The 27,618-nt window shown below is 35.6% G+C and overlaps 3 long non-coding RNA genes across 4 annotated transcripts in view; 1 reads left to right on the top strand and 2 right to left on the bottom strand.

Moving 5' to 3' along the window:
- Positions 1–24,537, bottom strand: part of LOC110007562 (uncharacterized) — a 33,483-nt gene extending 8,946 nt beyond the window's left edge. The window contains exons 1-2 of one of the 2 annotated variants that reach the window (XR_016059198.1): positions 24,279–24,537; positions 18,622–19,267 (exon numbers count right to left, since the gene is read on the bottom strand). This is a non-coding gene — a long non-coding RNA (uncharacterized LOC110007562). Of the gene's footprint in view, positions 1–18,382; positions 19,268–24,278 lie in introns of those variants that run through there. The other variant, XR_002281511.2, reaches the window with a different exon arrangement.
- Positions 15,709–17,680, top strand: LOC148781380 (uncharacterized). Its single transcript, XR_016059199.1, has 3 exons — positions 15,709–16,184; positions 16,293–16,435; positions 17,417–17,680. It is a non-coding gene; the product is annotated as an uncharacterized LOC148781380 (long non-coding RNA).
- An 835-nt stretch (positions 24,538–25,372) lies between the features above and the next one.
- Positions 25,373–26,027, bottom strand: LOC148781379 (uncharacterized). Its single transcript, XR_016059097.1, has 3 exons — positions 25,956–26,027; positions 25,794–25,869; positions 25,373–25,704 (listed from the first exon to the last, which is right to left on the bottom strand). It is a non-coding gene; the product is annotated as an uncharacterized LOC148781379 (long non-coding RNA).
- Positions 26,028–27,618: the final 1,591 nt, after the last annotated feature.

The following is a 27,618-nucleotide window of genomic DNA, read 5'->3' as shown; positions in this document are numbered from 1 at the left end:
CAAGTTATGCTGCGGCCCAATCTGCTTTAATTGTTTTCCAAAGCAGAAACCGAAAAATTTAGAAAACAATTAAAGTAGACCGGGCCGCAGCATAAACTTGATTCAACTATTCCTAATATTGAGTCTGCAAATAATTATTTATTAACAAAGAAAAGTTATATGCATTTGGTAATTCACTACATACTTCTCTTTCTATTTGAGTTTTAATATTTTCAATCTTTTGTTTAACTGCAGGGCGTAACAGCTCATCTTCAATTTGTTTATATCTTATTTCAATTTTTAAATGACATAAGAATTTTTCCTTATTATTAACAGTTTGCTTAATTTTATTGATTTCTTTTACCTTTGGTTTGTCGATGAAATCAAATTTAATATTGTGGCCATTTAAGTCTGCTTCCTGTATTATCTATTTTCAAAGGATAAAGTCAATTTAAGAACGGAGTTCCTAATATTACTGCTTGGCTTAATCCTTTGACCATAATAAAAGGTATTTCAAAACAACTGCTATTATTACCTACACTTTTTACTTTTTCTGCAAATAGGTATGGTAAGCCTGCTATAAACTTTTCTTTCCAATGATCTGCACTACTGTCTTCTCATGACAGGAGGCGGGAAAAGAAGACGTCCTTATACCATAACACCCAAGATCTACTTTTGAAATTATTTTAGAACTTATATTGATAACATTGGCTTAATAAATCTAACGTAAAGACAAGCAATTATCAGAAATAATAACAATGAGAAAGAAATATTAAGAACAATCCAATTTATAAAAGTAGTTGTTCTAACTTTTATACTAACAATAAACTTTAATTGCATTGAAACAAACTATCATTAGAATGTAAAAGAGCACTTACATTCTACAAATACAAAGACTGGTAAAGAGCTTCCACTCATCAGGACACTGACTCGGCAAGCTATCGAAATTACAATCACACATACAATTCTCACAATCACTCAAAGTCGGTGTGGCTTTATGAACACCACCCGATATACAGGTTTTAAAACGGAAAAGTAAAAGAGACAGAATGAGATTGGCAGAGTTATCAAAGTGAATAGTATTTTTATCAGAGAAAGAAAGGAGAGAAATAGTGCTCAGAGATGTTCAGAGAGGACTAGAGAAGAACAGATGATTTCAGAAGAGGAGTTGCGAAAAGCTTAAACGGATAGAGCAGGAATACTCTGAGAAGCTAAACAGTAAAAGAGATAGCGAACATAAAAACTTATAGGAGTTACGGCATGAAGGAAGATGAGTAACGCAAAGAGGAAAAGCTTAGAGCAGAGCAGAGAAGAAGAGAAGACTTAGGCACACTCCGAATGCCCTCCTTCGAGGGAATTACTTCCTTTTATAGATGTAGAAATCCTTGGCTCCATTATTAGAATGCCAGCTCAAAAGACAGACACAGTAGTTGGAGATAACCAAAAGGTGAGGCACGGTGGTTGGAGATGACCAAAAGGTGAGGCATAGTGGTTGGAGATGACCAAAAGGTGTCACTGTAGTACGGCGGCATCTGGGAACAATAACTTTTGTCGGTGAATCTGATAGGTGGTAGTACGGTAGCATCTTGGAATAGTGACCTTTGTCGGCGAATCTGACAGGTGGCAATACGGTGGTATTTGAGAATAGTAATATTTTGGAACTAATGTGTCGGTAGAATAGTAACTATGGACAGGTGGTCAATATGTAGTATCTTTTGATGTTGACAGAGCAATCTTAAAATAGGATTAATCCAAATAGCAGTCAAGCTTTTAACTAGGTTAGGTCTAAATAATTCTATAATATTATGCTTAAGAGAAAGTAGGCATAACAAGTTTTCAGATTCACTCCTAGAAATAGTCGAGTCAAGCCTCTGTAGTGGTCCTATATATTTTAACTATTTCCCTAACTTTTCTGTTTCTCTAACTGATCCCAATCTATTAAAAGTTCTAACTCTAAACCTTAAAACACAAGGATTCGACATGAATCCTGGTTCCCAAAACATTGCCCTAATTTATAGAATATGATATAAGGAGATGAACACCCTCAATCCTAATGTCCTCTAGATGGACACCAAAGGACAAACAGTATTCTTCCAGACAAATATCGAAAAATCAAATATTGTTGTTCCCAGAGCTATAACCTGGTCACAAATTACATTACCTAAAAACTGGTCTATACATAATGCAAACCAGCAGTTCAGGACTCCAGTTAGCCGTGAACCAGACCAAATAATAGAATATCCAGATGGTAATATTGAAATACAAGTCAATACCAATAGAAGAACTAGATTAAATTTCTCAGAAGGAAGTAGAACCACTAGTAGAATACCAACTCCTTCTAGGCACTCTACCTCCTCAATACAAGATAGGCCAATAATAGAAGGATTAACTAGGACTGATAGTAATATCCATTTACCAGTTTATAGAATCAATGAATCCCATCCAACTGGAAATGAGCCGACATTCTCGGACCTGGACTTTAGTGTTTTGACACTCCAAGAAGAAAGAAAATTTAAAATGGATATAGATTCTTTAAAAAGTGATTACCTTGCCGAAGAAAATAAAAATATAAGAGATTGGTATCTGGAAGAGTTTCCCCAAGAAATGTTAGATGTCCTACACAAAAGATATAATAAGTTTGTAAAAAAGAACAAACAAAATATAGGATTTTTTATCTGGCTAAGGGCTACCTTAGAAGAAAAAGACAGTCCGGTTCCTAATTTTGAACTAAACGCCATTGAAAAACAATACCAAACCTTCTATACTGTTGAAGGCGAAGAAATGCAAAGTATACTTTCGCCTGAAACAAACCTTCAAATAAAAGGAACTTTGAAAGAAAAACCTGATACAAAAGCCACCCCATATAAGTTAATTCCAAAAGAAAATGAACATCATAGTCATAAGATAGATGTCATTCCTCATATAATTGAACAAAATAATTATACTAATCTATACCTTAAATCCATTGGTAAACAAACTACCAGGATTGAAAATATAGTTAATAAAGCCCAATCCATAAAAGGCGAAGGAGAGCCAACAAAGGCAGTCTTATACAAACCTCCTCCATAATTAAATAAAGGAAGGTTTAGCTTGGAAGGAATAAAGAAAAAAGAAGAAATAAAGAATTAATTCATGAACTAATAAAAAAATTGTCCAAGCTTAATATAAAGGAAGATAAGAAGGGGAAAGGAATTATTGTTGAATCTGAAGCTTTGGTATTACAAGAAAACCTTGAAGATGTACAAAACATGGAAAAAGCTTTTAACGAAGACAATCTTGGCCAAAGCATAAATAGAATAGATTATGGAAAAAAATAGAGACCAACGGCCCAATCAAGAATGTACCATACTAGGCCAATACACTTATTTATACTATAACCCTACATTTTGTAGGAAGTACCTCTTTGTTAGATGCTAGGTCAGAAGACCTATTATCTAATCTAAGATGTCCAACTTTATCTCACTATAAATGGTTTAAGGACGTCTTCTTTTCTCGCCTCCTGTCACGAGAAGACAGTAGTGCAGATCATTGGAAAGAAAAGTTTATAGCAGGCTTACCATACCTATTTGCGGAAAAAGTAAAAATTAGATTGAAAAATAAATCCAATACCATATTCTCTTTATACTTTGGGAGAATTATCTGCAGAAATATGTGCAGAAGGACTTGCCCTGTGTACCGATCTAAAGCTTAAAAGACGACTAGACAAACAAAGAATGACGGGTAAGAAAGAACTTGGGGATTTCTGTGAGCAGTTCGGATATAATACTGTTCCACTATCTGATAAAACTCATAAAAAGAAAAATACATATAAAAAACATAATTCTAGCCAGAAAACTAATAAATTTAGTAATAAGAAAAATTTTACCAAAAAGTTTGCCCCAAAAAATAAGTTTAAGAAATCAAAAGGCAGAAGGAAACTACCAGTATGTTATAATTGTGGGAAGGTAGGACATTATAAAAATAGTTGTAAAATAAAAAAGAAAATTAATGTTTTGCAAATAGAAAATGAAGTAAAAAATTAGTTATATCAAATTATGCAATTAGATGAAATACCTGAAATAAGCTCATCAAGCTCTGATTCGGAGCCTCTACTTGGAGAAATAGAAGACGAAAGTCTAATATTTAGTAGCTCGAAATCTAAAGAAAATATGGAAATAGAGGATTGCTTTTGTCAGATTCTTACTGAGGAAGATAACCTAATTATAGAAATAATAGATAAAATCACTGACTCAGAGGCAAAGAAAGAAGCGTTAACCTAATTTATTCAAATAGCAAAAATAAAAAGAAAACCTCCTCCTCTTGTTAAAACTCAAGAAGACTATAGCCTAGCTGAAATCCTGAAAAGGATTAATAAAAAAGATAATATTCGGAAAGAACCATCTGTTGCTGTACTTAAGCATGAATTAATAGAACTAAAAAATGAATTAATAGTGCTTAAAAATAGAATAAGAGTCTTAGAATTAACATCTAATATGCAAGATACTCCTGTAGAATCGGATGAAGAACTAGAATTTAATAGTATGATAAATAATTATAAAAACCCCCTATCTCCAATAATTGACACGCCAGAACCATCAAACTCAAAACAAGATATTATACCAACTGATGGTAACATAAATCTTCTCAATAAAGTTATTACACAAAAATGGTTTGTTCTAATAAAAATAGTTGTTGGTAATGAATATAGTTTTCAGTCCCTAGCCTTAATAGATTCAAGGGCTGACCTCAATTGCATAAATGAAGGATTAGTACCAACAAAATACTTTAGTAAGACAACACAAATATTAAATACTGCAGGCGGTAGTAGACTGATAATAAATTATAAGCTACCTAATGCTGCAATATGTAATAATGGTAATTGTCTTGAAATGCCTTTTATAATGGTCAAAGGTTTAAGCCAAGCAGTGATCCTTGGAACACCTTTTTTAAATTTATTATATCCAATAAAAATTGACAGTTCAGGAATTGAATCTAATATTAATGGACATGCTATTAAATTTGAATTTATTGATAAACCAAAAATAAAAGAAATAAATAGTGTCAAACAAACCCTAGAAAATAAAGAAAAATTCTTATACTATTTAAAAGAAGAAATAAGGTATAAGCAAATAAATGAGAAACTTAATCTCCCAGAAAATATTACGATAATCAATCAAATAAAAACAAAATTTGAAATTGAAATATGCACTGATTTGCCTAGTGCTTTCTGAAATAGAAAAAAACACATAGTAAGTTTGCCTTACGAAGAAAATTTTCACGAAAAAGATATTCCTATCAAGGCAAAACCCATCCAAATGAATCCTAGACTCCTTGAGATTTGCAAAAAAGAAATCGATGAATTACTTGAAAAGCAGATAATAAGAAAAAGTTCGTCATCATGGAGCTGTTCTGATTTTTATGTTGAAAAGGCTTCAGAAAAAGAAAGAGGAGTCCCCAAACTTGTAATAAACTATAAACCGCTGAATAAGGTACTGAAATGGGTAAGGTATCCGATTCCGAATAAAAAGGATTTGTTAGATGGACTTGTCAATGCTTGCATAATTCGATCTTAAATCAGGATATTGGCAAATACAAATTTATGAAAATGATAAATACAAAACTGCTTTCAATATCCCTTTTGGACAATACGAATGAAACGTAATGCCCTTTGGGCTAAAAAACGCTCCTTCAGAATTTCAAAATATTATGAATGATGTTTTCAATCCCTATATAAATATTATGATTGTTTATATAAATGATGTTCTAATATTTTCAAAATCTTTTGAACAACACATTAAACACATAAACGTTTTTATAAATGCGATCAAAGCAGCAGGCCTCGTAGTATCTGCTAAGAAAATTAGTCCATGTCAAACCAAGATAAGATTCTTGGGTCACAATATATATCAAGGAAATATCATTCCCATTGATAGAGCTATAGAATTGGCTAGTAAATTTCCAGATATTATTTTAAATAAAACTGAATTACAAAAGTTTTTGGGATGCCTAAATTATATTTCAGATTTTTATAAAAATTTAGCTATTGATGCTAAACCCTTGTTTGATAGACTGAAAAAGAATCCACCTAAATGGACTGAGGAACATACTTCAGCAGTTCGAACAATAAAAAATAAAGCCAAAGAACTGCCTTGTCTTTCACTTTCCAATCCTAATGCTTTTAAAATAATAGAATGTGATGCATCCGAAATTGGATTAGGAGGAATCCTAAAGCAACAAATTGATAACACAGAACATTTGGTCCGCTATACTTCAAAATCCTGGAATAAAACGCAGCAAAATTATTCCAAGGTGAAAAAGGAAATATTAGCCATTGTTCATTGTGTTTCTAAATTCTAGAGTGGTATTTTAAATAAAAAAGTTCTCATTCGCATTGATTATAAAGCCGCCAAAGATATTTTGCTCAAGGATGTCAAAAATCTGGTTTCCAAACAAATCTTTGCGCGATGGCAGGCAATTCTTTCTTCTTTTGAATTTGATGTGGAACACATCAAAGGCAATACTAATTTCCTTCCTCATTTTCTCACTCGTGAATGTTTGCAAGGGAGACAGGGACAGGGATAACAGAGATCGTCGTCTAATAATGCATACAAATACAAATACAAGTAAAGCAAAAGACATAGTCCCTTTAAATATGGGAAAAGGGAAAGAAATAATTCCATCTTCATCTGGAAGCCCTCTCATACACCCTCTTGTTACTCCCAACCACCTCATAACGACGCAAGCTTCTAGCCCAGCTAAAACCCCAGCATCGGAAAAATCAACATTTATAGAAACCACTTTCTTATCAAAATCAATAATAGAAGATGAACATATGGATATGGATCCAGTTAATTTGGCCAACCTATATTTAATAAACCATATGAGCCCTTCCAATAGTAATAAGACTAGAGAATGGTATGAGGCTATTCTTCTAGAAACTGGCTCTATAACCCTAGTACATTTTTGTCAAAAGAATACAAATACCATTGCTTATTCTAAGTTTCAAATAAGGAAAATTATTTCCTATAAAGAATGGGGAATGGACCCCACAAGAAGCAGAAAGCTCAATGCACCAAAATTCAATAACAAATATTACAGGTATTCTGAATACATGGACGCTTGGCATAAGGTAATACTAATTCCCATACCTGGTTTATACAAATAAAACTTCCAGTAGTCTCTGAACTTCCCAATTGGTTCAAAATATGGTTCCAGATTTGGGGATCTGGATCCGACATATTGCCACAAAAAATACTGCTTTCTCAACCAAAGTTTGTTGAATACAATAATAAAAACCCCAAGTTTGATATATACCTATACTTCATGGCCTTTTACCAGATCCCGTGGATAATGAAATGGACATATTCAATAACTGATGACTATACCCAAAATTGGGAATATATTCCTAAATTAGGGAAACAAGTTTATATTAAATTGTGGGACGTATATGATAATAGAGCTGTAGATCCTGAGAATATAAAATTAAGAAAGATTCCTACTCCAGTCCAGGAGAAAAAGGAAGATCATTTCTCCGAATACATAAATAAAATGAAGCAACAAAACCCAACTGCTTCAAAAGAAGAATTAAAAAGAAAGTGACTACAAATGTTTGAAGAAGAAGCTGAAGCAATGTCAACTTCAACAAATGATGAAGATCTTACCCCTGAAGGAGAAGATTGGGCGCTTATACAACCACATATCGATTTTCCATGAAAGCCGAATAGCCCGAAAATAAGCCTAGATAAAAGCTCAAAAGCCGCCAGCTGCTGCCGATTGCTCTGTCAACATCAAAAGATACTACACATCGACCACCTGTCCATAGTTACTATTCTACCGACACATAGTGCCAAAATATTACTATTCCCAGATACCACCGTATTGCCACTTGTCAGATTCGTCGACAAAGGTCACTATTCCAAGATGCTATCGTACTACCACCTGTCAGACTCACCAACAAAAGTTACTGTTCCCAGATGCCGTCGTACTACAGTGACACCTTTTGGTCATCTCCAACCACTATGCCTCACCTTTTGGTCATCTCCAACCACTGTGCCTCACCTTTTGGTCATCTCCAACTACTGTGTCTCTTTTTTGAGCTGGCATTCTAATAATGGAGCCAATGATTTCTACATCTATAAAAAGGAGTAATTCCCATGAAGGAAGGCATCCGAAGTGTGCCTATGTCTTCTCTTCTTCTCTGCTCTTCTTCTCTCCTCTGCTCTAAGCTTTTCCTCTTTGAGTTACTCATCTTCCTTAGTGCCGTAACTCCTGTAAGTTTTTATGTTCTCTAGCTCTTTTACTGTTTAGCTTCTCAAAGTATTCCTGCTCTATCCGTTTAAGCTTTTCGTAACTCCTCTCCTCTGAAATCATCTGTTCTTCTCTAGTCGTCTCTGAATATCTCTGAGCATTGTTTCTCTTCTTTCTCTCTCTGATAAAAATACTATTCACTCTGATAACTCTATCAATCTCATTCTATCTCGTTTAAATTTAAAACGAAAAAGTAAAAGAGATAGAATGAGAAGCTCCGAGTCAGAGCTGGATGAGCTTATTTCAGATATTTCATCTAATTGCAAAATTTGATAAAACTGATTTTTTACTTCATTTTCTATTTGCAAAGCATTAATTTTCTTTTTTATTTTACAACTATTTTTATAATGTCCTACCTTCCCACAATTATAACATATTGGTAGTTTCCTTCTGCCTTTTGATTTCTTAAACTTATTTTTTGGGGCAAACTTTTTGGTAAATTTTTCCTTATTTCTAAATTTACTAGTTTTCTGACTAGAATTATGTTTTTTTATATTTATTTTTATGTTTATGAGTTTTATCAGATACTGGAATAGTATTATATCCGAACTGCTCACAGAAATCCCCAAGTTCTTTCTTAGCCGTCATTCTTTGTTTGTCTAGTTGTCTTTTAAGCTTTAGATCGGTACACAGGGCAAGTCCTTCTGCACAGATTTCTGCAGATAATTCTCCCAAAGTATAAAGAGAATATGGTATTAATCCATTATTTTATTTTTCAATCTAGTTTTTACTTTTTTCGCAAATAGGTATGGTAAGCCTGCTATAAACTTTTCTTTCCAATGATCTGCACTACTGTCTTCTCGTGACAGGAGGGGAGAAAAGAAGACGTCCTTATACCATTTATAGTGAGATAAAGTCCGACATCTAAGATTGGATAATAGGTCTTCTGACCTAGCATCTAACAAAGAGGTACTTCCTACAAAATGTAGGGTTATAGTATAAATAAGTGTATTTACGGCATCACTTTCACTTTGGGCTATTTCTTGATTGTATTCATTTTTTATAGTCCATTGTCTTGTAGTATTTAATATATGTTGTTTAGCGGTTTTACACATGTGGAAATCCCACCATCCTGTGAAACCACAAACAATGGCCTTAGCCACCTCTTGATCATGGTTTCCTACTACTTTACAAGCAGTGGCATACATGGTCATATGTTTCATTGTATCTAATATTTGATGGTCAGACATACCATCGATATTCTAATTGACTATAGTTCTCCCTGAGTAGGATACAATACTAGAGATTAGGTCTTCCTCAAACTGTATATCTATTGGGGTTGGCCTAATATGGTACATTCTTGATTGGGCCACTGGTCTCCATTTTTTTCAATAATCTATTCTATCTATGCTTTGGCCTAGATTGACTTCTTTAAAAGGTTTTTCCATGTTTTGTATATCTTCAAGGTTTTCTTGTAATACCAAAGCTTCAGATTCAACTATAATTCCTTTCCCCTTTTTATCTTCCTTTATATTAAGCTTGGAAAAAATTTTTATTAGTTCATCAATTAATTCTTTATTTCCTTCTTTTTTCTTTATTCCTTCTAAGCTAAACCTTCATTTATTTAATTCTGGAGGAGGTTTGTATAAGACTGCCTTTGTTGGCTCTCCTTCGCCTTTTATGGATTGGGCTTTACTAACTATATTTTCAATCCTGGTAGTTTGTTTACCAATGGATTTAAGGTATAGATTAGTATAATTATTTTGTTCAATTATATGAGGAATGACATCGATCTTATGACTATGGTGTTCATTTTTTTTTGGAATTAACTTATATGGGGTAGCTTTTGTATCAGGTTTTTCTTTCAAAGTTCCTTTTATTTGAAGGTTTGTTTCAGGCGGATGTATACTTTGCATTTCTTCGCCTTCAACAGTATAGAAGGTTTGGTATTGTTTTTCAAAGGCATTTAGTTCAAAATTAGGAACTGAAATGTCTTTTTCTTCTAAGGTAGCCCTTAGCCAGATAAAAAATCTTATATTTTGTTTGTTCTTTTTTACAAACTTATTATATCTTTTGTGTAGGACATATAACATTTCTTGGGGAAACTCTTCCTGATACCAATCTCTTATATTTTTATTTTCTTCGACAAGGTAATCACTTTTTAAAGAATCTATATCCATTTTAAATTTTCTTTCTTCCTGGAGCTTCAAAACACTAAAGTCCAGGTCCAAGAATGTCGGCTCATTTTCAGTTGGATGGGATTCATTGATTCTATAAACTGGTAAATGGATATTACAATCAGTCCTAGTTAATCCTTTTATTATTGGCCTATCTTGTATTGAGGAGGTAGAGTGCCTAGAAGGAGTTGGTATTTTACTAGTGGTTCTACTTCCTTCTACTTCCTTCTGAGAAATTTAATCTAGTTCTTCTATTGGTACTGAATTGTATTTCAATATTACCATCGGGATATTCTATTATTTGGTCTGGTTCACAGCTAACTAGAGTCCTGAACTGCTGGTTTTCATTATGTATAGACCAGTTTTCAGCTAATGTAATTTGTGACCAGGTTATAGCTCTAGGAACAACAATATTTGATTTTTCGATATTTGTTTGGAAGAATACTGTTTGTCCTTTAGTGTCCATCTGGAGGACATTAGGATTGAGGGTGTTCATCACCTTATAACATATTCTATAAATTAGGGAAATGTTTTGGGAACCAAGATTCATGTCGAATCCTTGTGTTTTAAGGTTTAGAGTTAGAACTTTTAATAGATTGGGATCAGTTAAAGAAAAAGAATATAAATATCTTCATATAGGATTAATCCAAATAGCAGTCAAGCCTTTAACTAGGTTAGGTCTAAATAATTCTATATTATTATTTTTAAGAGATAGTAAGCATAACAAGTTTTCATATTCACTCCTAGGAATAGTCGAGTCAAGCCTCTGTAATGGTCTTATATATTTTAACTGTTTTCTTATATATATATATATATATATATATATATATATATATATATATGCTATGATTTGTGCATAGGAAAATAATAAGACATTTGACTTTGTAAATTATCCATCCAAAGGAACAGTGAAACGTTAAAAAACATGGAAATTTTCGTATAGAACCTAATTCCCCATCTTATTTCATAGTAGACCCTCCTCCCAATTTTTTTTCAAACAGCATAAAATAATCCCTAAGATTTCACCGTACCCTCTCATCTCTTAGCTCCATCATTTATTCACTTTTGACTATAAAAATTAGCCCCAACAAAAATTTTATACCATTTCAACCCCATATTAGAGAGAGAAATAGGGAACCCTCAATGTGGCATTTAGGGGCTAAAAAGGCAAAATATAATAAAAAATATTTTTGAAATATTTTGGGTTAAAATATATAATGGGGTAAAAACAAATTGGGTTAAAAAAAATTTTGAAACGTTTTTTGATTTAAATGCTATAAAATGTTTGTTGGGGCTAATTTTTAGTAAAAGTGAATAAATGAGGGAGATAAAAGATGAGGAGGTACGGTGAAATCTTTAGAGACTTTTTTTATGCCGCTTGAAAGAAAAATGGAAGGAGGGCCTACCATAAAATAAGATGGGGAATTAGGGTTTTGTATGAAATTTTCCCCAAAAAAAAATATATATATATAAAAAACCTCAAAACGACACTTTCTATGCAACTTACCCCCAACCTAACTTTTTCTCTCATTTTTTTTTCCCAAAATACATTTTCTATGCATATACCCCCAACCAAAAATAAAATAAAAAAATACCTAAACTACGCTCGCTTACTTTTACTTTACCCACACCTCTCTCTCCTCTATCCCACCAAAATAGGGCCTCCAGCACTGTGTAAAGTAGGGTTCGGCAGTAGGGCTATGACACTGTGTATAAAGGGCGGTTCGACAGTAGATGTTACTGGATTCCAGTCCGACAGTAGATGTTATTGGATTTCAGGATCGACAGTAGATGTTACTGGATTCCAGGGCTTCGGCCCTATGTAAAGGGCGGTCCAAATTCCAGGGCTTCGGCACTATGTAAAGGGCGGTCCGGATTCCAGGGCTCCGGCACTATGTAAATGTTGCTCCGGATTCTAGGACTGTGGCACTATGTCAAGACGGTCCGACAATGCTTAATTTCGATCCAGTAGTTGCCTTAGGTCAGTCTGGCACTTGTGCGCTCCAGCACTGTGATAGTGCGCTCCGACAATGTGATATTGCGCTTCGACAATGTACTATTGGGCTCCAGCAATGTAGTACTGGGTCCGCCAAATCTAGCCGAAAGCCAAAATGATTTTTTGTGTACAAGAAGGCATTTCTGTATAAAAAAAATGAACTTTTTCCTTTTGGGGGTATTTGCATAGAAAGCTTGTTTTTAGGAAAAAAGTTAGGTTAGAGTAAGTTACATAGAAAGTGCGATCTTGTTTTTTTTCTTTTTAAAAAAAAAAATTTACCTAAAAAAAGCCACTTTGTGTTGGGCATCAAAACATAAACGAAATTTCAAAACCCAAAATATAACACCACCCCAAATTTTGTTGAACTCGTTTATACTCTCTCTCTCTCTTCTCGCGATAGCTTTTGACACCAAACGAAATATTGACGAACCCATTTTTTACGCTCTCTCAAATTCGTAGATTTCCCTCACTTTTGCGAAGAACACCTCTCTCTCTCTCGCAAGGTCACAAGGTCTCAGAGAAAGGTTGGAGATAAAAAAAAGCAGGTATGCTATATTTATTTATTTTTCAATCTCTCCGAGACAGTTTGGATGTACCCAAAATTGCAATATTTTCCAATGACAAGAAAAAAAAGATTGAGATAGCAACTCGTAACCGTTTGGATAATCCCATTAGATTTTATTCCCAATGAAGTAGATTATGACGCTAACCCACCCAAAAACGTATGCAAAAATTCTCTTCACTCATTTTCCCCAAACCTTCTCGCTGTGAGTCGCACTTACAAAAGCCTCTCTCTCACTCTCAAGTAGATCTCACAGCTCTTTCCTTCTCTCATCTTCAATATGCAGATTTTTTTAGCTTCCCTTTTCGTGCCTTCCCCAAACCTTCCCGCTCTGAGTCGCACTTACTAAAGCCTCTCTCCCATTCTCAAGCAAGTCTCACAGCTCTTTTCTTATCACATTTTCCACTCTCAAGTAGATCTCACGACTCTTTCCTTTTCTCATCTTCAACTATGCAGATTTTTTTAACTTCCCTCTTCGTGCCTTTCACCAAACTTTCTCGCTCTAAGTCACACTTACAAAAACCTCTCTTCCATTCTGAAGCAAGTCTCACAGCTCATTCCTTATCTCATTTTTAACTATGTAGATCCCATCTCCCAATTCTAGTTCGACTTTTTTTCTCAAAAAAAATGAACGTTTCCATCTTTCTCTCTCTACAAAGCCGTGCCCCTAATTTCACAGAGCAAGGGCTTAGGGGTTGTATTCCTAGATTCCCTTCTCTTACTACGGTTGTACTCCTAGATTCCTTTCTTACTGCAATTGTATTCTAGATTCCCTTCTTTTACTCTCTCTAGAGAGTGGAGTTTTTCTCTATAACATAGAGTTTCTCTATCTAATAGAGTTTCTCTATCTAAATTTAGTGGTTTTCTGAGTATACAGAGAGAGATGTTTTAGAACCTCAAAACATTTGCTGAAGAAGGTTTAGGACATCTCACCTCTTTTTGCCATCCATCAAGTTACTCTCTCTCTCTTAATAATATTGTCCATCGAGTTACTCTGTCTCTTAATTTGTTCTTGCTTTCTGGGTTGTTCTCAGCTTTATGGGTTCTTCTTAGCTTTCTTCTCATTCTCTGTCTCCTACATTTATAGGAATAAACTACAGATCCAGAGAGAGAGGAGAGAGAGGAATCAATATAATTAAATTCTGAAATTGTGTAAATTGGGTTTGGGATTTCTTATCGATTTATTTAAAATTTCATAGTTCGAGTTATTTTTCTGCCATTTTCGACTGCTCTATAGAGATCATTGGTCAAAACTTTTTTATGTAATGAGAAAAATAAAAAAAATATATGAATTTAAAATTTATTGCAATACATCCAAAGAGACATATCTGGCAAATAAAGTTTTCTTCTCATATTTTAATAGACATCCAAACAGTCTACCAACATAATGAAATAAAATGATAATGTTCATCAATTGAGGAGGAAAAAAATTGCATTTTTTTTCAATGTGAATATTTTTTTCTTTGACATCCAAATTGGGCCTCTATGGAATTTTAGGGCTTTTTTCTGTAGGGCATCTCCCAATCTCTCTCTCTCTATATCTCGTTTTTAGGGTTAGTATTTCTGAATCTCTCTTTGTATTTTTCAATCTCTCTCTATTTGTATCTCTATATCTCGCTTTTATTGGGGGTAGGTATTTCTCAATCTCTCTCTACATTTCTTAATCTCTCTATATTTGTATCTTTATCTCTCATTTTTATTGGGGGCAGGTATTTCTCAATCTCTCTGTATTTTTCAATCTCTCTTTAGGGAAATTTAGGGTTTTTTTATGTAAGGCATCTCTCAATCTCTCTCTCTTTATCTCATTTTTTTCTCTTTATCTCATTTTTTGGGGTTGGTATGTTGGACTTTGATGGGAAGGGATGAAAAACACCAATCTCACAGGATTAATGGCAGTGCCATGAGACTTGACACTAGGGATAGCAAAAATCAAGCTTTACTAGAACAACTGAGAACTCAAAAGATTATTCTATGTAGTGCCTCTCCATGGTCATGAAAAGCCTAGTTATAGTCAATGCCTCTCCATGGCAATGAAAAACCTAGTTATAGAAGGATGGAGTGTTATTCGTTCGGCTTCCTCCTGGAATATCTGAGAAACGTGGTCCTCTAGTCCTAGAGACGGATAGTTATCATCTACCTATTGGATAAATGCATAGTCTCTCTCTAAGAAGCCTTAGTTATCATCTACCCATTGGTCAAATGCATATTCTCTCTCTAAGAAGCATTTTAAGTGATAAATATGAAAACATTAAGATAAATAATAAGAGAGAGAAATATGAGACATGTGAGGCGCCATAGCCACTCACACGTACCAACATCTCTCACTTGCCCATGAAGGCCCGATACATTAAATACCACTAGGGTTTAATATTTATGAGCATATCCTTGTCATGAGGCTTTTCACGCTAGTGCTGTTATACATCTCATAACAAAAAATATCCAAACCCCATGACATGACTTTAGATATTTTTTGCTATGAGATGTATAACCGCACTAGCGTGAAAAGCCAAAGATATGTTCATAAATATTAAACCCACTAAGTGGTATAAACTTTACGATATTTTAATGTATGTGGCCCTCGATGTTGGTACGTGAGTAGCCATGGGACCTCACATGTACCATATTTTTGTCTCTTATTATTTATCTTAATGCTTTCATATTTAATACTTAAAAGGTTTCTTAGAGAGAAAATATGCCTCTATCCAACAGGTAGATGATAAGTACTGTTGTTATGTGTGAGTGGACATAGGGCCTCACATGTCCCATATTTCTCTCTCTTATTATTTATCTTTATATTTTCATATTTATCATTTAAAAGGCTTCTTAGAGAGAGAATATGCCTTTATCTACTGGGTAGATGATAAAAAACTTCTTAGAGAGAGAATATGACTTTATCCAACAAGTAGATGATAAGTACTCATCTCCCACTATTAGAGTACCACGTTTCTTAGAAATTCCAGGGGGAAGCCGAACATTGGAGAACGAACTCTTCCACCCATCTATAACTAGGTTTTTTATGACTATAGAGAGATTCCAAGAGGAAACCGAACGTTGAAGAACAAACTCTTCCATCGCTCTATAACTAGGCTTTTCATGACCATGGAGAACAACTAACAGATAATAATCTTTCGAGTTCTCAGCTGTTCTGGTAAAGCCTGATATCTACGATCCCTAACCATTAATCCTAACCATTAATCCTGGGAGATTGGTATTTTTCATCTCTACCCATCAAAAGTCCGACATGGTATGTCTCAATCTCTCTCGCTAAATCTGTATCTCTATATCTTGTTTTTATTGGGGGTAGTGTTTCTCAATCTCTCTTTGTAGGGAATTTTAGGGGGTTTTTTTGTAGGGTTTTCATCATCTGATGCAAAGAAGAAGGTTTGAAAAGAGCAAGACTATGGTCTTTGTGGGTGTGAAGGACGTGAAAGAGGGCACCACTTCTAGTTTTCAATGGCTGTAGCAAAATCAACTGCCCCAATAAGTAGAGTAGAGGTTTCGGCCACCCCATTTTCTCACTCATTTGTTTATCATCTGTTAATGGATCATCATCTTTTTATATGATTAGAGAGTATTGGATTTTTTTTTGAGTAAATGGGTGGTTTTGTCTCTTTGGATTGTTTTGTTTTTGTTTTTCCTATCCATGGTCATTTATCTCTCTTTCGATTGCTTTGTTAGGTGAAATTTCTGGTTCTCTTTTAGCTCTTCTTATTTCTCTATGATGTGAGAAACTGTTGTTTTCTTTTTCCTTTTCTGATTCTGTTTACGTTTTTATGTTAAAAGTTTTTAGGATATTCAATATTCTAACTGCAACTTCCTCCCCTGTATCTCTCTCTCTACTTTTGCTAAGGAGATGTAGAGTAAGAACTCCCCGAACTTTGGGAGATGTAATTTTGCTCAAGTGATTAGAATTCTTGCTGCATTTGCATAATTTTAGTATAGGCACGAGTTCTAGATGGCTATAGCTATAAGACCATTGCATGTTAGGGAATCTATAAATTTTCTTGATCAATATGGTTAAAAACTTTTGTTCATCAATTTGCGGTCATATATATAGTTCTTAGTAGCTATTAAAGGACAGCGGAGATGAACTGCTGCTTTGTTGATGAACATGACAATCTTACCAGACGAAGAATTGCTTTGCTGATGAACCCCAATGTTGATGGATGCTCAAAATGAACCTTAGTGTTGGTGGCTGCTCTAAGGTGATCAGGCGAAGCCGGGATGAGGCCTGTTATTGAAAATCATCAAGTCTAAATTTTGCTAACCTTCTTAAGTCTTGTTGGTTTTCTTGGAGATTCCAATAATGTAAATAAGCCAGCCTTATGGCAAATCTATTTTTGTCGAAGTTGTTGATGAAGGCCTTTCTCTATTGAATATTGTTGCTGCAATTTGTGACATTATTTATAGGTTATCTTTTCTATTTTTTACTTTTGTTTATTGAATAGTAATACTGTGATTTATTATTTTTTGAAGAGGATCAGTCAACTTAAATCTGCGAAGGGGATGGCTCGCTCAACATATGCCGCGGCAGAATTTTATTAGATTTTATTACAAGGCCTCTCTCTCTAGCTCATGGCTCATCATCAAGCTGTCAAGATGATGGATGTGGATTTATCACATCCCATAAACATACAGGTTTATAGTTTAGATGTTTCACTAGATCATATTGCTTCAGTTATTATTGCAAGTGGTACGCCTTGCTTGACTTAATCTGGATATTGCTTGATTAAGAACTTACTTATATCCTCTGCATAACACTTGAGATTTAAACACCAAATTTGTTCCTTTAGCTTCCCCTTGCTCTTACGGGTTTTCTTTCCTATGGAAAGTATATAGCAGGTAGTGTCCAGCTATTGCCGAATGATATGATCTCCACGAAAGATATGGTTTTCTTTTTTGCAGTTAGTTTTTGTTTGGCAAACTTTGCTCTCAAATTTGTTTGCAAAGAAGACTTAGTTTGGGTTCCAATGGTTTCTTTATTCAAGAAGTCCATATGGTTCTCATGATTTCTTTACTCAAGAAGCCCATATTTTTCCAATGGTTTATTCAAGAAGCCCATATGGTTCCAATTCGTTCCCGTGATTTCTTCCCATATTTTTCCAACGGTTTGTTCAAGAAGCCCATGTTGTTCCAATTCGTTGTTTACAACGGTCCAAGATACCCAAACTCTCACAGAAATGAACCACACGGAGAGGCCCAAATTTTTCAGGCCCAAAAGAAATATATACTGGGTAAAAAAGACAACGACTAAGAGAAATCAGAAAAAAATATATAGCAAAATAGAAATCAGAAAAAGCTACATAGCAAAATGGCACATAACATATGTGAGAGCGAGAGAGTTAGAGAATTGAAACATATGCAACATATGCAGAGTGAAAAGAACTTCTCTACATACAAGCCCTTCAACCCACAATCGAAACACTTCGAACAAATACAAAGAACAAGAATTACATTTATTAGGGAAAAAAAAAGAATGATGCATGAACAAGAAATACATCTATTTGACAAAAAAGGGTGATGCCTCGGAATGAGGATAAACTACTTCATTTGTTAGTTTATTATAAAATATATATATGATTTGTTAGTTTATTACAAAATATATATTTTAAAATGAATAGACAAATACATAAAGTAACAATAAAACTTTAATTGAATAAAGTAATCAGACGTGCACTTACAAGCCAAGTTTCATCACTAGGCAATTACGCTTGTCATGACCACCCTGACTACAAACCAAACCAGACACTCCCTTGTAAGTGGCGCCATTTTCTCACTTGTTGACTTTATCCTCTAGGTTTTTGGTCAGTCTTTTGCTTGAACATGTGGTGGATTCCATGTTAGAATTTGATAATACTGCAGAGAACTCTCTGTATATTAAATTGATACGGCCAGTAACAGTTAAAGATAAATACCAACGGTTATGGATAGACACCAAATATGCTGCCAGTAACAGTTAAAGATAAATACAAACGGTTATGGATATACACCACCTAATCTTATCAAGAGATATGTATCCATACTGATACATGTCAGTATGATACATATCCAAACGTCAACACCATATCCATACGTCAACACCCTCCCTCAAATTCAAGATGCTTTGACACAAAACAGCTGGATTTTCAACAATATGTTGCATAAACGAATGAGTTGGATCTTCAGGACTTCAGGTGCATGGTATGACCGATAGAAGTTGTGGTCTCCATACTCAGATTGCTTGAACAACACGCACAGAAAGCAGTAGACATCAGGAACAGACGACCTCAGGAACAGACGGGATCGAATAACAAAACCCTCGATCAGACAAACTGGCATTCGGAACATCTAGTATCAAATAAAGAAAAACTCAATCAATAGACAAGATCGAGTAACGAAAACTCGATCAATAGACAGGATCGAGTAACAAAAACTCTATCATCAAACATGATCGAGTAACGGACAACTCGATCGTCACAAAAGATCAGAGCTTATAAGATTTCAGACAGATCACCCTGAGATCAAGATCCAGATGCAAAACAGAGAGAGGGGCAATTTTTCAGATAGAGCAGATCGACCGTTTTCATAAGTCATTTTTCAGAAGTGAATTTTGAGGTATGTTTCCAATCTAAAGCCACGTGACCATCCTAGTCCCCAAAACCTTCTACTGATGTTTCTCCTTACATAACCCTGAATCATGTGCCCAAAATAAACAAACATAATGGGCAATCGGATGCATCTCTCAAACATAATGGGCAATCGGATGCATCTCTCTCTCTCTCTCTCTCTCTCTCTCTCTCTGCGTCAATGGAAAGCAAATTGAAAAGCAAATTATTGGACTGGAAGAAGCAAATTTACAAAGTTGCACTAGCAACTACGTGGCTTCGCAAGCAAACTTGTTGACTAGAAAGACTGTGCAAAAAGTTGGTGAATTGTACAAGGGGGAAGTAAATTTGCAAAACATAAAAAAATTTTATGTTGGCATGCAAGAGTATGGAGGAGTGAAGCAAAAGGGAACGGGATTTGCAAAGCAAATTTTTTTTTTTTTTTTACAACCCACTCGGATTGTTGATTGGTTGTTCTGAAACAACCGGATAGTGGGGCTCAGATCAGAGGATTCGGAAGACAAAAAAAGAAAAAAAGGTGCTCAGATCAGAGAGTCGGCTAGGCAAAGAGGCTACGGCAACCTCACGGCAAGGTTGGGCAAAGAAGCTATGGCAACCTCAAATCTGAGCTCGGACCTCATATCTAAGGTTGAGGAGCCTATAACTCTAACCATGTTAGAATTTCAGAATACTGTAGAGAACTTTTTATATATTAAATTGATTAATAAATAATATACAAGACTCTATATATATATACAGCCAGTAACAATTAAAATTAAATACCAACGGTTATGGATAGGTACCAAATATACCACAAGTAACCGTTAAAGATAAATACCAACAGTTATGGATAGACACCGCCTAATCTTATCAAGAGATATGTATCCATACAGATGCATATCCGTATTGATATGTATCAATATGATACATATCCATATCCATACGTTAACATTCTGTACAGTCACAAAAGGGGGCTCATCATCTGATTGACTAGTGCCAAGTGAGGGGCATTGTTTGACTGAGTAATTCCAGGTTGGGAGGCATCATTCGATTGAGTAATGTCAGGTGGGGGAGCATCATTTGACTAATTTATGCCAGGTGCGACAGTGAATTCATTGGCTAGTGACTTAAGTTACTCAAATAACTAATCATTTTCTATTGCAAGCTCTTCAATCGTCCGTACAAGCTCGTAGAACTCATGGCGTCTAATGAATCAATAAAAGTAGAAGGACTCGAATTTCAAACACCATGTGTATCACCCATTATACCCTTCTTCGCATCCATTGTCCAACGCTTCAATATGTAATGCGATGGGATCTCCACCACATTCTTTACACTGAAAACCCGAAGCATATGCGAACAATAGATGCCAACACGCTCATACATGTGACATGTGCAGGTGGCTTTGCTCTCTGACCCATTGAATGTAACAATGTTATGGATGGACGCCCCTTGAGAATCTTCTAAATCATACTTGGCAGAGATTCCATCGTCCTCAATTTATTCAATCCTACAATCTGCCGACTTAACTAGTTCATTTTGAAATTTTCCATAAACCTTTTAAGTGTAGATATTTGATGCATGGCACTCTATTTTAAAAGGCGTCTTCAAAGCAGGAGTGGACGTTAGACTTTTATAGTCTCTCTCTTTTTCTTTGAAAAACTTTTTGTCTTGCAATTTCTAAACGGCATTAAAAATTGTATGAAGGCTGGTTCCTGAAGACACATAAGCTTTGAGCTTGCAATTGAACTTCTCACTGTGCAGTGTAGCCGTCATCCCTGCAGTGAACCTATTACCAATATACCCATCTACCCATTGTTTGCGACAACCATATAACCATTGTAGCCACGTATCTTCTTCAAGAGCAAATCTCTCAATAATTTCTTTCTATTTTGATTCAAACATCTCAATTGTAGATGCAATAAAACACTTCCTCAATACATCTATAAAGAATGTATGCACACACATAATATGACCTAACTTTGTTTTAAACTTTCCCATTATGTGCCACTTACATAAATGATGATTACTCTCAAGGAAGACCTTCTTAATTGCTGCAGTTATGGCCAAATCTTGATCAATTATAATTGTACATGGTTACTTTCCTTCCATTGCCTTCAACCAATTTTCAAATAACCAAGTAAATGATTCAGTTATCTCATCAAAAATAAGGGCTCATCGAAGGAAAATAGTATTACTGTGATGATTGACTCCAAGGATCGGCCCAAAAGACATGCTGAATGAGTTTATTTGGTATGTAGAATCAAATGTTATCACATCATGGAATAATTGAAATGACATTATCGAATTAGATTCTATCGAAACAACACCAATAAGTCTTCCTAATTCATCAAGCCACTGTCTAAAAAATAAGGTAGGATTCAAATGTTGCTTTGAATGCAACCATTTTATAACCATATGTGCATCACTTCCTTTCAATTTCCTGCCAATGTAGGTGGTTTTCAAGGTCTTTGGCAATGAAGGACACATTTTCTGCTCCTCCAGCCTCCTCGTAAAGGTAATCCATCATAAAATTTGATTTAACCACAGAAGACCCCATGGTCTTAACAACTTTTTTCGTGGAGTAGGGAATCTTCCGATGGGATCACATGGACCTAGTTTTCGATAGGGATGTGAGAGCTTGGTTATGCTCTTTCACAAATTTAATAACTACCCATCTTTGTTTGTCACCCTACGAAATGCATAACAACCACACCTCATTTGGGGATGAGGGTTCTGACTGCCCTGATATGTATGATGACGGTATCCTTGAGTTGAACACTCAATAACTCGCCCAAACCTTTGACCATCTTTTTGAAGTGTACCTCCCATTTTTATGCCAAACCCCACAAGCTTGGTATATTTTAACTAATAGTCATAGGTCTCATTCTCATTATCGAATGACATGCCACATATAGGCTCAATATGCACTCCTCTTGCGAGTGCTGCCCCTTCATCTACAAACAATAAATCTTGTCCCCCATCCAAGTTAGTAGTGTCATGCACCAAAGAATTGGCACCACATTCTTCCAAAAAAAGTGGTGGGGCCACCATCATCGATATTCAGGGAAAATGACTGACTTGTGTAAGAGTCATCCATTTATTTGTCCCAGAAAATGAATCCCATCAATATAAATCGAAAATTATCTCATATATATCTTTTCAACTAAGTCTTTTCAATAGATTCCAACATGTTGAACATGAACTGTAGTCTATGCTAGAGAGAGATGGAGAAACATATATACCAAAATACATAGTGAACATGGACTGTATAAGTAAATAAAACCTGAACTTTCAACTACTTTTAAATAGTGTAAAGAAACAAGTTTTACAATAGGGTAGTATCTTGGTAACTCAGTTTAGTGGCTTGGAATTCTATCATGTAAAATAAAAGTGAACTATCAAAAACCATGAAAGGAAGCAATCACCATCAGCAGAGGTAATGGTCTTATGCAAGCACCATCAGCAGAGGTAATGATCTTATGCAAGCACCATCAGCAGAGGTAAATGGTCTTATGATGCAGCTCATCTCAATTACAGCCTTTTTCCACTTTTAAGACACAATGGAAGACAACTAAAGTAAATAAGCAATACAAATTTACTCATGTCTCCCTCACAAAAATCTAGTACATGTACAATATGTGGCTGCTATATGCTAACACCTAAATAGAGTCATATTTTCTCCTAAAAAATTTCATGGATCATATCAAACCATATAAGTTGTCCATTAAGAATAGAAGATATGGCCGAAGCATAAGGAAAGAAAGAAGACAGAAACATTAAGCATAAGAACAGACGACGTAAGAAGACACAAGCTTCCTACATATCAAACGAGTTGATCTACACATGAGAATAAAAGACAACATGACCATTGAATCCAATGAAACTTGGAGAGCAGTGCTCATTAGCCAAGTTGAAAGCACTGCTTATTAGCACAACAAAGCTAGTGTAGAAGGGCACAATGACCCATACCCTCACTCCCATGAAAAATGAGAAAAACCCCACAATTAAAAACATTTTATTGGATTCAATTAACTAATATTTTTCTAACAAGTTGTAAAACAATATGCACAATAATAGGTGGAGGCAAGAGAGAGAGAGGGGGTGGCAAACTCCAACTAAGTATAAAATTTTTGCCCATTAAATACTTGAAGAATAGAAAACAAACTAAGCAATACATACCAAGATCAATAAGCAAAGAACTCACAAAGAAAGAGCATAGAACAACAACCCAACACTCTACAAGAACTCACAAAGATAAGCACAGAGAATCGGAACTCTACAATCATCTACTGTTTTAACAATAGAAAGCTACCAAAATCGTGTTTCAGGGAGAGGGAGATACTTGTTTGCTGGATAACCCCCAAAAGGAAAATAGAGATAGAGAGAGATAGAGAGAGAAAGAGAGATCATTAAAAACCCTTCAAAAAAAAAAACCCACCCACAGAGAGATAGATAAGCTGGAAGAAGATGCCTCTATAAAAAAAATCTCAAAATAGATAGAGGGGGAAACTGAGAAAATGCCCCAAAAAAAATTGAGATAGGAAGAGACAGAGAGAAACTGAGAAAGATCCAAAAAAAAAAACGAGATAGACACACAGAGAGAAGCTGATAAAAAGCCCTAAAAAACCTAGATAGAGAGAGAGAGAGGAAGAAACAGTGAAAAAATGGCCATGAAAAAAATAGAGATAGAGAGAGCGGTAAAACCGAGAAAAAACCTAAAAAAGAAATCGACATAGAAAGAGAGAGAATACCTGGTTTAGAGGAGCTGCCTGGTTTACAGTTCTTCCTAGAGAGAGAAAACAGGTTCTCGCTTGAATAGCTTGGAGAGTGAGGAGCAGAGCACGAGTTCCAGATAGCGAGAGTGAGGGCCTGCGTTTTTCTCGGAGTTCCAGAGAGAGAGAGAGAGGGGTGCCTCGTTTTGGTTTTGGAGAGAGAGGAATTTGAAATGAAAAGTTTCGGGAAAAGGGAGCCCCAGCGTTTTCGAACAGAGACATTGAACGGTTGACGAAATAATAGTTTTAACCAATGGTTTAAAAATCGGATCGGTGACCTGGATCGGGCTTTTCAAAAATCGATCCGGATTGGCGAATGGGGGATCCGGATCTGCGAATCGGCGGTCAGGATCGGAATCGGGTGAATCGATCAGAATAAAGCTTCAAAAAAATCCGAAAAAATTATTAAAATTCATTATAAATATTATTTTTTAGGAATTCAATAAAAAATGAGGGTACTCCATTAAGAATTTTAATGATTTTGGATGAATATACGAATATTGATATGTTCTTTCCCTGCATGAACCGCCATTCAACATTTAATTTACATCACACAAAAGGATAAACATAGAATTATCATGGAATAAGTATATCAACATACATGGACTACAATAAAGCATAAAATTAATAACATACGATCTAAATATAAAATGATAGACGACGTTGTTGTTCTTCTTGGTCACGCTGGTGCCATTGATTGAATTCGTTTGACAATTCATTGATTCGATCTAAAACGAATCATCGATATTAACGGGCGTCTGACTATTCTCAAATCCCTGAGTGTTAGTGTTTTGTTGTGTTCCCAGTCCAAAATCCCCGAAGCTTGTCCATCCTTTATGCTCACCTGCACTGTCGTGCTCATCCCTACACTGTTGCTGTTGGGACTCGATATGTGAATAATATGGCTGGGATAGGGTGGCCTCAGAATCATCATCTCTCTCATTTTCTCTTAGACCCCCTTCCCACTCTCCCTCATTAGGTGCAATATCATCGACATATTGTGGATACATTGGCTGGCTGCTTCCTCTTTCATGCCGCTCATCAGTTTTTTCAATATCTTCATCACTGATAGCCTCAAGGAACGCTCTCTTGTGCAACACTGGCTCCTCCTCTTCGACTACCCATCGGTCTGCTGTGTCTGTGACAAATATTGTGTCTAAGTCTATCGGCCCATAGTCTTCAAGCTTCCTTCTTATTTGTCGCTCTCTGAGGTTTAAATTATAATGAACGTAGACTAGTTTATGAAGCTTCTCAGAAGCGAGTCGATTCCTTCTAGTAGTGTGCAACCATTGGAACGTACTCCAGTTGCGCTCACAGCCAGTAGCAGAACATGTCTGGGAGAGCACCTTGATTGCTATCCTCTTTAGGTGAGGTGCATCAGTACCATATATCTCCCACCATTCAGCTGGATTAAAATGTAAAAAGCATTGTAACGGCAAGAACAATTCATAAGATTAAATATATGAATAAACAAAATATTAGCGAGGGGATAACCTGGATCCATCATAGTTCGAGAATTTCTGGCAAGTCTAGTTCCGAAGGATCCTATAGCATCCCTATACATAGCAAGCTAAAACAAATATATTACGTTTTAGTGCATTATTCCTCACAAATATAACAACTCAATGAAGTTCTTACCCAAACATTAAATAATACCTCTTGTATTGCTGCTACTTGGTTTCGATGGCTTCTCTCCAACCTTGCAATAATGTATCTGACCCCTTCCATAATCTTGTGGGGTTGTTCAGGTGTCAAATAGAAAAATTTTGGGTTGAAGTAGTAACCTAAAAAATATATAGGTAGAAAAATGTCATTTACAATTTCATAAAAAAATGATTTAAACTGAAACATTGTAATGATATAAATATATATTTACCAGCATAATGAATTGGACGTCCGAATTTGGTGTTCCACCTCTTTTCTATAATCTCGATCACTTTGCTAGCAAAATTACACTTCTCCCCAATAGCTGATTTCGTCCTCTCAATACCTTCATAAAGGATACCCATGGTAGCTTTCTTATCAGCATCCACCATTCTTAATACCGTGACCAAAGGGGCAGTGGCCTCTACAACACTGGAACATCGAGACCAGAACAGCCTATTTGAGATTATGTTATCCACTTTTACACCGGTACTGGACTTCGAGAGGCGGTTATTTAACCACTCTTCACAAGTAAACAATCTCTTTAATGCACCTTCAGATTGTCGAATGGAGTCCACAGCTAAGTAATCGGTCGCAAAGCGGGTTATGGCAAGCCTGATTATCTCTTTTTTCTTAGAGTGTTCTCTAAGCAGAAATAATATTTTCGAGTGGTTGTATATAAATCTCGACACCAACCTTGCTTCATCTAGAGTCTCCTTCACAATTTTGATCTCACCGATTTCCTCTAACATAAGATCGATGCTGTGTGCAGCACACGGGGTCCATACTAGATGCTTCCTCTTATCCATCAACTTGCTGCCCGCAGAAACATATGCACGCGCATTGTCCGTAATAAAGTGGACTACATGCTTATCCCCCACCTCCTCCACTATCTGATCATATAGTCGTACGTAGAAGTTTGCATCCTTCTTCGTCCCTGATACGTCTTTGCTAGACAAAAAAGCTGTACCTTTTGGGGAATAGGCCAAGAAGTTTAAAAACTCTTTTTTGCTAACTTTATTCAACCAACCATCACTCATGAGAGTAATTCCTGTCCTTGGCCAACTCTGTTTATATTCTTCAATCCACTTTTTAACTTCCTCTACCTCTTCGTCTAATATTGGCCCATTGAGCTCATATGTCGTCGGGGGTTTTACCCCGGGCCCGGCTCTCTGGATTGCACTAACCATAGGTGGAAAATATGGGCTATTGGCTGCATCAAAGGGAATCCCTTTATCGTAGAACCATTTACCAACATATCTCCCTAACATGTTTCTTGTAGCTTTAACCATGCCTTTTAAGGTCATCTGTTGTGACTTAGGCTTTGAGAGAAATGGGTCTTTACGACCACGACCTGCAATATTGGCACTCCTAGGTAACTTAGAAACAATTTCTTCAACAACTGATTCTTCTTGATACATATTGCCACCAACCTCTCCATACATATTTGAGCTGGGCCCGCCATACATGCTCGAGCTGGACCCGCCATGCATATCTGAACTAGGCCCACCATGCATATCGGAGCTAGGCCCACCATGCATGTCTGAGCTAAACCCATCAGGCATTCTAAACCCACATTCCCTCTGATATTGTTCATGTAAACTCAATCTTGTGGCCATGTCCAGCTCATTATTATATTGCTCTTTTAGGTCATAATTATATTGCTCTTTTGTAT

This window comes from Amborella trichopoda, chromosome 7, assembly GCF_054954075.1.
Source record: "Amborella trichopoda isolate Santa Cruz 75 chromosome 7, AtrichopodaSantaCruz75HAP2 v2.0, whole genome shotgun sequence".
NCBI lineage: Eukaryota > Viridiplantae > Streptophyta > Magnoliopsida > Amborellales > Amborellaceae > Amborella > Amborella trichopoda.
Note: the sequence above shows the minus strand (reverse complement) of the source record. Positions and strands in the feature narration are given on the sequence as shown.